The following is a 12,474-nucleotide window of genomic DNA, read 5'->3' as shown; positions in this document are numbered from 1 at the left end:
GTCTCAATACCAACTGATTGGACTACAAGTTACAGTTCAGTTCATCCTGTGGATAACTTCCAACCTTTTATGTGCGTGCAACATCTAGCCACTGAATAGGTTGCACCTATCATGAGAATTGGTTTTCCTCCTTCTTCTTCTTCTTCTTCTTCTTTTGTAAAAATCAGCCTCTTCCACTCATTGAAGAGACCACATTTGGATTTTGTTATTAATCGATAACTAGATATTATTTTCTATGGTGTGGATCACCTGATAAGTAGACGGGGTTGATTTCTACTATAGGCAATCCTTGTGATAAAGTCAACCTATTCAAAGGGTTGGAGTCACGTGCACTTAATATGTTGGAAGTCATCAGTTGGGTGGATTATAACTAATGGTCAAACCAACTGAAGTATAGACCCTCATCATATAAGTGCATGTCCGACTATGTGGATTTAAAAGGATTTGTGAGTACTTAATTTTAATTTTAATTTTATTTATTTATTTATTTATTTATTTTGTCATTTGGTAGTAAGGATTTTAAGAGATTTTAATTTCTGAAAAAATCTCTCTCTCTCTCTCTCTAGGAAAAGGTTCTATGCAGTCGAGCTCATGGGAACTTCCGAGTCGAGCTATGTAGGCCCCACCATGATGAGTGTCAAACATCAACATTGTTCATTTGATGGGTCCCCTTTAAATTATGGGATATCCTAAAAATCAGCCATATATGGAACTCAGGTGGGCCATACCATCTAAAATCATGTGAAGATATGCCTAAAACATATAAAAGCACTTGGTGGGGCCCACATGAAATTTTGATGTATCTGAAACCTGGCCTGACCCCTCATCCAAGTGGGACACATAATGGATGGGCTGGATTTGTGAACCACATCTCGTTGGGCCCAACAAATGATTGTGAATGTTGTAATGGAGAGTAAGCCATCTCAACTTTTGTATGTGGTGTGGCCTACACAAGATACGGATTGAATTGATTTTTAAGCCCTAGGCCCACCATGGAAGATGTTTGACAGGCATCATGGTGGGTCCACACAGCTCAGCCTCATGGGAAGTTCCCTTGAGCTCGATGTCATAGAACCTTTTTTCCCATCTATATATATATATATATATATATATATATATATATATATATATATATATAGGCTCACACAAGTAGTTGGATAATTCAATTTGGTTCAATTATATTTGCATTAAATAGAAAAATACTTTTCTTTTTTCGCATGTAATAAACCTCATGAGAGGCCACATGACATCAAGTTTTGTTTTACACAAGTACAAATCACATTTATTGTAGAAAAATATTGAACCACCGATTAGGGAAAAATTATATTTTTATATCTTTCACAGGCTTATAAAAGACAGAATTTCTCGCACGTATAGCAATTCACCGGACCATGTCACACTCGTACAAGTATCCCAGTATCCCATCTTCTTTGGAAAAAGTTTCCTCAACATTTTTTCTCTCTTCGTTTAATGCTCTCTCCGCCCTAAACATGGAAATGGATGTGGATTGCTTCCCAAAGCTTTCTCGAAGAACTTCATCAATGGGAAGCTAGGTGGGGGCCACTGTTATCTTTGCCGTGTCTATCAGTTTTGCTGAATCAGGTAGGACATATGAAAAAAGCAAAGTAGATACAAAACTTGTGCGGACTGCATGATCGAAAATTTTGAGAATTGAAAGTTGACCATTTAAACATTCATAAGGCCATTTAAGTTTTGAATCAAGATAGCATTTTTATATTTTCAGATAGTCCTAATGCGAATGATCTTATGAACAGTATGAATGGCCTATAAACATCACGGGTGACCCAGGGAGGTCCGACGAAACGTCAATCCACCGCCCAATTTTATCCAAGTCAACCATCCAATTTGCAAGATTAATTTAGGACATGAACCAAAAGAATGACGGAGATCCAAGGCTCAAGTGGATAGATTGAATGCCCACCATAAAAACTCATTGGGAGCTCTAGAAGTTTTGGGTCAAGCTGATATTTTTGTTTTCCTTTCATCTAGGTCTAAATGACCTTATGTATAGGTTCAATAGAAAATAAACATCATGGTTGCCACTAGGAAGGTTTCAATGTTAGGTGTCAATATCACCACTTCTTCTATAGTGTGGTCCACTTAAGATTTAGATCTGCTTAAGCTTTGAGATCACATCCTAAAATGTGCCATAAAAACAGATGATCGGCATGCATATACAAAATCTTTATCAAAGTGGGCTCCACACGGTAAGTCAAGGTGCTACGGGGTAACACCTAATCCCCCTCTTTTTTAAGAATGTATACTTATGTACAGAAAAAGCGTGATATGAGAGAGGGAGGCCCGACCTTGATTTTTTTACTGGGGACTACCGTGATGTGCATGTGAGATCCACTCTAACCATCGTATGCATAATCTCATTTTAGGTTCGGCACCAAAAACTTAGAATGAAATGTGATTCAAATGGGTCACATTAATGGAACAGTTGAGATGCTATCTAAACATTAAATAGCATTAATTAATCAAGCTAGTTGGACTGTCCATTCATCATTCGGGCCTGGTCGGACCCCTCCCTCGAGCCGAATTTAGGGACCCAAGTCATGGGCACTACAGGACCAGCGGACCGGGCAGCCCGGCCCATTGACACCTGCCACTTGGACGGTATTAATCTGGCACGCGTGCCACGCTCCATCAGAGCCCTTCCGTGAGAGAGAGAGAGAGAGAGAGAGAGAGAGAGAGTGGTGGCGTGCTGAGACTGGAGTGGTCCACCACACAATCCTCAATGGGTAGGCGCCATGTATACGTGTGGGCCATTTGACGATCAGGTCACCCAATTAGTGGCTAGGATATCTCACACGTGTGTCCACTTTGGCATGTCTAAGCTACTAGTGGCATTCCTAATCCTAGAGTCAAATTGACGAGGCGACCTTAATTAATATCTCGTTCGTTGAAATCTTGCTAGTTTCACCCGCGCGTGGGAGCCACTGCTTATGCTCAAGCAGTCACACGTGCCACTACGGGACACGTGTGCTTGATCGGATCTTTCCATCAAGTGGTCTGTACTCGGCACGCGTGACTGAGATGTGTATTTATCGACAAGCGTGTAGAATTAGCTAAACACGATTGGGCAACTCTATCGACTGTTTACATTTTGACCATTCCTTGTACGGCCACTAACGGGAGAGATTCCCAGGTGAACTCTATTTCTGTTTATGGCCATCCAAAGTGGGGCCCACGAATCGGAACGTTGAATTTCATATGCTCACGTGCCACGTGTATTTTTTTTGGGGCCTGCGTATCAACCATCAAGCTCTCCGATGTATCAAAGTCTCTCCTTTTTGGAAACGGATTGGCTACTCCCTCTGCCACCAGCCCCGTGGCTGATGGTCGGTGCTCTGTGGGCCCCACAATGGTGTATGTGTTTCATCCATTTCGTTCATCCATGTTTACAGGTCATTTTAGTGCTTGATACCAAAAATGAGAGAGATATAAGTTTCAGGTGGAACACACCACATGAAAACAATAGTAATTGGACATCCACCATTAAAATCCTTCTAAGGCCCACTGTACTGTTGTTTATTTGACATCTAATCTGTTGATTAGGTCATAAAGGCCCAGATGAATGGAAAAAACAAAAATCAGCTTGATCCAAAACTTCTATAGCCTCCAAAATGTTTTTAATTGTAGAAACTCATTCAACACTGTTTCTTATAATGTGGTCCATTTGAGATTGGGATATATCTCATTTTTGGACTCATACTGTAAAATGATCTATAAAAATATGTGGACGGCATGGATGAAATACATACATCATAGTGGGGCCCACAGCACCGACCATCAGCCATTGGCTGGTGTCAGGGTGAGTAGCCAATCCGTTTCCCTCTGTTTTTGTCTTTTGAACGAAAAGGGAGCGTTGGGGGCGAATTACCTGCACCTGTAGGCACGGCATTTTCGTGCATCCAGATTGTATTCCACACATGTGGCACGTGTGAATTATGACTTGGAGCGGACATCTGGTGGAATCATCAGTTGATTGTCCTGTAATAAAATATTTCTTTGATTAGACTATCCTAACCGTCTGATAAATGGGTCTTTCTTCACTTAATGGTAGCCGTTGCTATTTTTGCCTGTAAGTGTACATCTGTATGTCATTGGTTAAAGGGCTACAATTCTTCAAGCATCGAGTGGGTGGGGATGGCACAGGATCCACTGTGCTGTTTTGCACTCTCCACAATGCAAGTGACGAAGGATGAGTGAATCTGGACCGTTCATTTTATTGTATCTAGCGTGGATTGCCTATCTTTCAAATTTCAAAACGGTCGGACAATCATGAACACTTGTGCCTTACTCTCCCTCATTTTACCGCAATGAATATCGATTAAAAAGCACCGTAGAGGCAGCCCCACATGGGAGTCCGCGTGACATGCATTCTGTCCATTAATTTCTCTTAAAATCAACTAGTTGGACAATGCATTTTGAGCCAACTAGCTGGGCATTTAATTAGAAAAAATTTCTCTTAAATATAATACACACACCTAGTTTGCATTAATTAATGCTAATTAATGTTAAGAGAGGGCGTAAAGATTCTTTACGTTAGCTTCTCAAGAGGTCTTTTGAAAATAATCCTGGCTTGGGTGGGCCCCACTGTAGTGTTAATGTAAAATCTACCCTGACCATTACGTTTTTCACCACATGTTAGACCTTAGAACCGAAAATCAACTCCATCCATGGTTTAAGTGGACCACACAATTGGAAATAGTGAGCAAAAAAAAAAATCTCACCTTTCAAAATAATTCCTTTGATGAGGCACACTTAAATCAAGTATGCCTCTGATTTTTGAGTTCTACGCATAACCTTTGGTATGGCATCTAATTATTGGAATGGATTTCACTTACTCATGACTATAAGTACTGTAAAAATCAAAGGTAGATGTCTCGCCCTCTACTATTCTATTGGTGTGGGCTACTGGGATCAAAAGTAAATCTCATATATTGTCTCAAGACTTATAATGACATGACGCATCTGATGATCGTAGTGGATCTCACATGCACATCACGATGGGGTAATAAAAATAAGGTTAGGAGTTCCTCTTATGCCGTTAAGCTTCTTCTGCTCGGTAACGGTCATATTAGGGAAAAAAGAAAAAAGAGTGGATTAAGTGCGGCCCCTTTCACATGCAACACAGTTCATCTCTAACCATGCCGCCCAACTTGATGTAGGTTTTATATATCGACGCTTACCATTGGTTTTTCACCTCATTTTGGAATATTAATCAGAAAATAAAGCAATTATAAATTTCAAATAGTCCACACCATAGAAAATAGTGGATATTGAACTCTTACCATTAAAAATTTCTTAGGGCCCACCGTAAATTTTTTAATTGGCGCCCAACTTATTTAAAAGGTCACAAAGACCTTGATGAAGTAAAATAAAAATGAAAAACAAAATTTTAATTGATCAAAGACTTTTGGACCACGAAAAAGTTTTTAATGGCCAATCACCACAGTTTCTGTGGTGTGGTCCACCTGAGAATTTTATCTACTTCGATTTTCGATTCATGAACTATCACGAGCTGAAAATATGAATATAGGGCATGGATATATAATAAGTACGTCAAGGTAGGCCCAGGGCTAGGGATGCACGGTACTATGTGAGAAGAGGTTGCACCTAATCCACTCACACCTTATTGGAAACACGCACCTTTTCCATCGGAATCTGAAGAAGTTTAACAGCACTAGACAAAGCCAACCTTGATTTTTGATATGACCCACCGTGTCATGGTTGTAAGATCCACTCCGACCATCAGGTGTACAATCTCATTGTATGCCTAGAGCAAAAATATAAAACAGACCTGTGATTAAGTTGAGCAACACCAATAAAACAGTTGAAATAGAGATGTCCACCTTTGATTTTTACGGGACTCCAATCATGATTACGTGAAATCCATTCCAACCATTAGATGCAACAGCAAAGACTAGGTGAGGAAACCAAAAATAAGATCCACACGTGATTTAATTGGGCCTCATCAAGCTAACCATTTTGGACGGTGAGATTTTTCAGCACACTATTTCCAATTGTGTGGTCCACCTGAACCACCAATGGGGTTGATTTTCAGTACCTACGTCTAACATAGATTGAAACACGTGATGGTCGGGTGGATTTTACATTAGCACCATATTAGGGCCCACCCAAGCCAATGACCATTTTGAAGTACCCCTTTCAAAGGTAACGTGAAATAAAGTCCAATCTCTCTAACATAAATTAACATTAATTAATTCGAACTAGTTGGATCGGTCCAACTAATTGTGTGCGAGCATATATATATATATATATATATATATATATATATATATATATATATATATATATATATGGCAAAAAAAAAAGTATCAGTGATATAAAAAAAAAAGTTATTTATTTATTACTATTATTATTATTTTTTTGTTGCGTTAGCTTGTTAGTACACACCTATGTGTGTCCACACACTCCATGTTAGCCGCCCCCACTAGGGATCGATACGAAGACCTCAAGTGTTGAAACCAGGTATCTCTACTCAGTTTGCAAGTTGCGCTATGGATCTGGGTGTTACCATTGAAGCCTTATTTAGCCTACGATGATGCTTACATGCCATTCAACTGCGTCATAATAATTTCCATCATAATGAGTGGATATAACATAAATATCAACCTTATCCATAATTTTTGAAAGCCTCCTTAGGGTTTTAATGGTGGCCATTTAATTAGACTGATTCTTATCATCCGGCCCACTGTAGTCATAGATCTAACTCATTGTAGGAAACGGATTGGCTGCTCCTCCTGCCACCAGCCAATGGCTAGCTGGTGGTTGGTGCTCCGTGGCCCCCACCATGAGGTGTGTGTTTCATCCATGCTATCCATCTATTTTTCTAGATCATTTTATGGTATGAGACCCAAAAAATGAGATATATCCCAATCTCAAGTGGACCACATTACAGAAAACCAACGTCAACCATTAAAAACTTTTTGGGAGCCATAAAAGTTTTGGATCAAGCTGATCTTTGTTTTTTCCCCTTCATCTAGGCCTGTATGACCTAATCAGCAGATTGGATGTCAAATAAACAGTACAACGGACCTTAGAATGATTTTAATGGTGGATATCCAAGTTAATATTTGGATAGTCAATAAACATTGCAGTGAGTACTATGAATTTTTAATGGTGGGCATTCAACAACCACTATTTCTTGTGTTGTGCTCCACCTGAATTTTGACCTACTTCATTTTTGAGACCATATTTTAAAATCATCTGAAAAAACAAATGGACGATCAGGATGTAGAAAAGCTTGAAGGAGAAAAGCTTAAAGGGTGATGTCACACTCCAAACTCGGTAACCGGACTCACAAAGAACCCGATGGCCGGTTTTGGCCACAATAACCTCCATAGTACCCCATTCTTGGCTCCTGAATCAGGTTTCGATCCTGAGATCCTACAAGGAGGATTTTCATAAGTCATACATCCATTCCAATAAGAGCATACCCAAGATCACAGCAAGTATATCTGAAAAATAACGAAGGCAGGCATCACAAAATCCACTATAATTTTGAGTTTTAATACAATGCTAAAAGGAAATACATCTGATGATAAAAGAAGAAGGAAGAAGATCTGCAACACTGGGGATCCACGACTCAACTTCTATACAAACCCCGCTGCTACGATGCCGACCTAGGATCTCCTGCACGCATCAATCATGCATAAGCTTATAAAAAGCTTAGAGGGTGGTGAAAGTGTGTGACAATAGTGTGCAGAAGAATGATAGGAGATACAGAAGGGAAGTATGATCAATGTCAATGCCATAAGTCTAACCAAGGCTATCATGAATACAATGCAATGAGTATTAGGCGTCATACCAAGGTGATGCATAAAGGGCTTATATAGCCGATGCAAATGCAATGAAAAGTAATGACAGTCCTCATATCTAGTCCACATGTCAACACAGTTCTATCATAATGAATCTACCAGGGTCTAATACACTGAAGAATGATTGCCGCTCTACAAACTCGCATAGTCAAACGAGCGTAGGAGACCTCAGTACCTGCCTGTGGATAGCCAATCACCAACAAGGCTTGACAGTAGTAGACCCATTCACGAACTGGTCGGACTTAGCGTAACAATGCCCTCTCTCACAGGCGGTAAGGCTATACCCCATTCCAACCGACGACACGACAGTGGGAGTCGCGGCCTAAAGGTGTAAGGCCCTCATGTGATCATATTTTTCACCCGGTCACGACGATGGAGCAAATTCTTGGTACCATGAAAGTTTTGAGAATTTCACCCATGGGCATCTTATAAACCCTATATGCTCAAGTAATACATTTGTGGTGTCTATACATATGACTATTCATGAATGTCCCTGTGGCGGCAAGACCCTATTGAAGTAAGAGCGATACTATCATGAAATGTAATGCCAATGCATGAGTCACGCATACAGATCATGCACTAGCTCCAAGCACTCGATGTGCACAAGGGAGAAACTCCATCCCTCTATCATATCAACCCAATGACCACACACAAATGCAATCCAATCATGCAAATGATGCATATGGGTCATGAGGGTGTGCCGTATGGCGATGAAGACTTAGAACATACTCCTCCTTCCCAGGGAGGGAAACAAGCCTAGGTACTTAGACAATTTACCATGGGATCATTATCTAGTGGGGGCCCAATACTTTGGGTTAGCCCACGAGCTAGGAAGGGTCATATAAAAGCCCAAGGGAAGAAACGGTCCTAACAAGAGTATAGGTGGGCCTTCAACCACCTATATCCACCCTATGGGTTTACCTTGGGGCCACCAAGGAGGACATCTAACCTCAACTGGGTCCCAAAAGGTAGCACGCTATTACTTCAGTGAATCAAGGCCCAAGGCCTTAAACAATCCAAGGGCCTAGTGGACAATACACATGACCCGATACATAGGCAATATGGTGGGCCCTCAAACGACGTTTGGGCCCAACCATAAAAGTTACAATCCCACATATTGTAGTGGGCCTAATTGGCAGCCCGGTAACCAAACCTTATGGGCAATTTCTTATGTTTAAAGCAAGTGAATTGGGCCTTACATCTTGGCCTAAGCATGTGGCTAATGTAGCGGGTAACCAAGGGCCCAACCACTTATGTATTTTAGCCCCTTAGCCCATCACAATACCATGGTAAGTATAGGCCCAGAGGTCTAATGGGGCCTAACTTAGAAAGTCCAAGATGAGTGGCCCTACCAAGGCCAACCAACACATTACATATAGGTCCAAATAAAGTTCAATGGAGGTGGGCCTCCAAGCACACATAAATGAGGCCCAAGGACATCTAAGAAGAAGGCAATCTCAAGTGCATAATCCACCCTTAATCTGGTGGGTCATGTTGCCCCAAAACAAACCATTAGAGGCGGCCAGTTTGGGCCTTTTGCTGAAATTTTAGCCCACCCATATTCTGGGCCTGTTGGGGCCCAACAAAAATCGTAAAGGGGTAAGTATAAGTCCCCTGGTGGCCGACATATGTCTCTATGGGTCCCACCAGATGAAGGGACTGATTTAAACACATAAAATAGGTGGACCATGCTGGTCCAGCAGTGGTTCAATGGGCCTGGATGTCCCAAGGGTAGGTAGTCCTATGGGCCTGGGTAATTAGCCCAAAACTCATCCAAATGGGTCCCAAATGGATGCTATTGAAGGGGAAAATAATCACGCCCCCTATGGGCCCCACTTGGATGAACGGTGGGACACAAAATACATCAAGGTGGGCCCACAAGGTGGCCTAGACGGCCAAGCAAGGCTGGACGTCCCAGCCTGGGCATCCCAGCCTGGTGGGACACTACAGGCCGCACCACGGATGGTACAAGGCCCCGATGGCCCTAAAAATTTGCAAGATGGTCCTTCCATAGGTGGGCCACACCTCTATAAAATTTCACTATTTTAAGATGATCAGAAGTATTTTAATTTAATTTATAAATACAATCTATCCAGAAATTCTGTTAAGTGCAGAATTCTGGATAGACCATGATTGAGCACCCAATGGGGTGGGCCTAGGGTGTCCAAAAATTGGGGAAATTAGATTTCAACCTTCCCATATATATATGTAGTATAAGGTAGGGTCCACCAAGGTGACCCACCTGATCAGAAACTATTTTAAAATTTTTAGTTTCCAAATTGCAACCTAGCTGGAATTACAGCAGAAAATCCAGCAAGGTACCCATATTGGCCCACCCTTTTGGGGACCCAAACGAGGTCAATTGAGGATGAAATTTGGCATGCTTATAGGTGGGATAGGTACCTTCAAAAATCTTATTCAACTTGGTACAAAATTTCTCACTAAAAGCCCCAAATCATGGCCTCAAGTTGGCCTAAAAATCTGTCCAGACAGATTGGAACAACAACAAGTAATTGAAGGAAATAAAATATAAATATAATTTGCCATGGGATTTAACCCCAGGAATTTATGTTGTGGACCATCATAGTGGGCCCCACAAATGTCCAGACCTTCCCCATCATCAAATACCCTTTGCATGTGCCCTATTAAGATGAATTTTAGGGCCACAAGTTTAAGGATGGACCGCTATGGGCGTCCAAGCTTCATGGATGTTCTGGATTTTTGTTGACCCACAAGGTGGGCCACACATGTAAGATTAGAATTCTATCATAAAGGAAAAATGAAGAATCAGCCACAAGAGGATGGGCTCCGCCACATTGAGGCCCTCCCCTTCATCAATCACACCATACATTCCATTTATTCATATGTTACAACAAAGATCCACCACATGCATGTCCTAAATTCAAGATCAATGGTTGGGATGTCATCCCAAACATGATTCAAAGGTCAAGATGACCTATCATGTGATGAAATACAAATAATCCTTCATGATGGGGCCCAAAGAGGGAAAAACCCCATGCATGGGCATGCATGCACCAAAGAGGCCATTTGGCCACAACTAAGGGATGATGTAGGATCTCCACCATTGATTGGTGGGTCCTACACTTCCTATATAAAAGAAAAGAGATCTAAGAATATAAAGATGAAAGTTCTAAATCCTAGGAACACACCCACCTATACATTGCTCCAATCTTGGACCTCCTTGCTCCTAGTGCACCAAAGGTGATGGATCAAGGGATGAGATGTGATTTGGAAGGTTAGATTTGGAGGAAAAGAGGGGGTTGGGGCTGGAATGGGGTGGACATCCCACCCTTATATTGCTTGGAAGAAGAAAAATGAGAGGGAGAGAAGAGAGAGGAGTAGAGAGAATGAGAGAGAAATCTCTTTTAAGATAGGTAATGATTGCTTTCTTACCTTAGTTAGAGAGGGGACATGATTACAAGTAGGGAGTTACAACCAAAGTTGTAGGTTTAGTAGGTTAGTAGGCTTGTGGGTGGTATTTAAGGGTAGGTGGTGCGTGAGATGGAACTCTAGGTAGTGTGTGTGGTGTTTGTTGAAAATTACACTAAAAAAGGAGTAGGTCACCTTGAAAAATGTGCTCTTCTCACTAGGTGGGCCACATGATCATGATCAAGGGCTAGAATTGAATTGCCTACATCTTATGATATACACGCCAGATAGATGCACAAGACGCGACATTGGAACCGTAATAATAATGCGAACAAGATGGCATGGGTTTCGGCTCAATCCGAGTCGGGTCTACGTGACCAGACTTAAGGATGAGCACAAACACTATCCAATGGTTGCGGGTAGCCGGGATTTGACCGGTAGGACCGCGGGACCAAGATGAACAAAATGCATATTCATACACACACATGCACACATGCGAACTCGGGTCAAGTCTCACAATCCTCCCCACTAACAAGAAAATTCGTCATCGAAATTGATCAATCTAGGACAAAATGAAAAGTAAAATACCACCATTATATAGCAATCATCAAAAGAGAAGGCAATACAATAAGCATAAATCAATCATCGAACAAATGGGGATAGCGATCTCTAATCTTGGCCTCGTGTTCCCAGCCTCCGAATGATGACCCGACTGCACCTTCACCAAGGGAATGAACTTGGTCCTAAGGACCTATCCTTCTAATCAAGAATACGAATCGGCTACTCAATGTAAGAAGTATCCTCACGGACCTTAAGGGGCTGCCAATCAATCACAGGAATGGTGTCCGACCCACACTTTCACAACATAGAAACAAGTAACACATCATGGATCGTGGACAACTCAGAAGGTAAGGCAAGCCTGTAGGCCATAGCACCCATGCGCTCGGTAATCTTAAAAGGTCCAATGAATCTCGGGGCAAGCTTGCCCTTCACTCCAAATCGAACCATGCCCTTCATAAGTGAGACCTTGAGATATACCATGTCCCCAACTACAAACTCGAGGGGTCGACGCCAATAAACAGCAAAACTCTTCAGCTGGTTCTGAGCTGTGTGCATCCTCTACTTAATAACATCAATAACCTCCGACGTCTACTACACAAGCTCGGGACCTAGGAGACGACGCTCTCCAATCTCGGTCCAATAGCTAGGAGAT

Source organism: Magnolia sinica, chromosome 12 (genome assembly GCF_029962835.1).
Source record: "Magnolia sinica isolate HGM2019 chromosome 12, MsV1, whole genome shotgun sequence".
NCBI lineage: Eukaryota > Viridiplantae > Streptophyta > Magnoliopsida > Magnoliales > Magnoliaceae > Magnolia > Magnolia sinica.
The sequence above is the reverse complement of the archived record's forward strand: the minus strand, read 5'-3'. Positions refer to the sequence as shown.